At 39.0% G+C, this 1,120-nt stretch overlaps 1 protein-coding gene across 4 annotated transcripts in view; it reads right to left on the reverse strand.

Annotated features, from left to right (window-relative positions):
* Window positions 1–444: 444 nt before the first annotated feature.
* Window positions 445–1,120, reverse strand: part of RUNX1T1 (RUNX1 partner transcriptional co-repressor 1) — a 139,546-nt gene continuing 138,870 nt past the window's right edge. For 3 of the 4 annotated variants that reach the window (XM_081265808.1, XM_081265811.1, XM_081265809.1), the window contains one exon: window positions 445–1,120. This exon is cut by the window's right edge and continues 4,732 nt beyond it. The gene's annotated coding sequence lies outside the window, so the exon portion shown is untranslated. The other variant, XM_081265810.1, reaches the window with a different exon arrangement.

The following is a 1,120-nucleotide window of genomic DNA, read 5'->3' on the forward strand; positions in this document are numbered from 1 at the left end:
GACCCTAGGTGCATATATGACCACACAACTGGCATAATCCTACATCATGTACAACCAGAAGAATGAGAAGTTATCCTCCATTTATGTATGATGTGTCAAAATGGATTCTATTGGTATGTATAACTAATTAGAATTTTTTAAAAAAAGTTGTTCCCATAGACTTCCACTGTATAAATATGACATGTTTTCAAAAAAAGTTATTTGAACCTGAAAATTTCAAAACCAAAGAAGTAACTACTTTGGTCCTACGTTCTTGCCTATACAGATGGAGAAGTTTGATGAGGAAATACATTGACTGGGTTTGTCTGACTCAGTTTTTCCCATGATGGCTGATAATAGACTGACCAGGGACAAGTTTAAGCAAATACAACTTTATTTATTCACCTTGGAATAAGGATATAGACACCCATACAGAATAGCATCCCCTTTGATCGTTTGTTCCCCACCCATTCCAGGGAAGTAACTTGAGTGTTCTTCCATGGCAGACATATCCTTTTAAACATTATCAAATACATCATTAACACTTCTATAAAAAAAATGGTGTTCAAACACCAAGAAGTCTCTGGATTCTGCTCATTATGTTCATATAAACTAAAACCATCTCCCATTTGTCCAACACATCCACTTGTATGAAAATGTCACAGAAGTGTTTTCAACAACGGTAAGGGAGTTACTTCTGTGGGTCCCGTTTCTGTTTTTCATGTCTGCTAGTTCCTGGCCTGATCACTTTGAAGAGAAAAAAAGACACATTCACACATTAAAGGATAGGCAGCTTGGGTCAGGCTCGACTTTGTGTGTGTGTGTGTGTGGGGGGGGTATCTACCAAATTAATATCCAACCGTAACTGCTTAAATTATGGGGGAGATTAGATATCCACTATTTTCATAAGAAGTCTGTTCTCATAGAAGAACAAGTTCCTACCAAGTTCCTAGATTAAGAAAAGTGAGAAAAGCCACATTTCTCAAGAAGATGAGTTAGAGAAGCCAGGGCTTGGGACAGAGACCCAGTTGGCTCTCAAAGGAAGCTGAGTGTGAAATCCCAGGCTGCCCTCACACTTACCAGGCTGTCTCCAGACAAGGCTCTTGCACATGCTTTGTTGTCCTTGATTCCTGGCAACTAG

This window comes from Spermophilus citellus (genome assembly GCF_964194105.1).
Source record: "Spermophilus citellus genome assembly, chromosome: 14".
NCBI classification, from domain to species: Eukaryota; Metazoa; Chordata; class Mammalia; order Rodentia; family Sciuridae; genus Spermophilus; species Spermophilus citellus.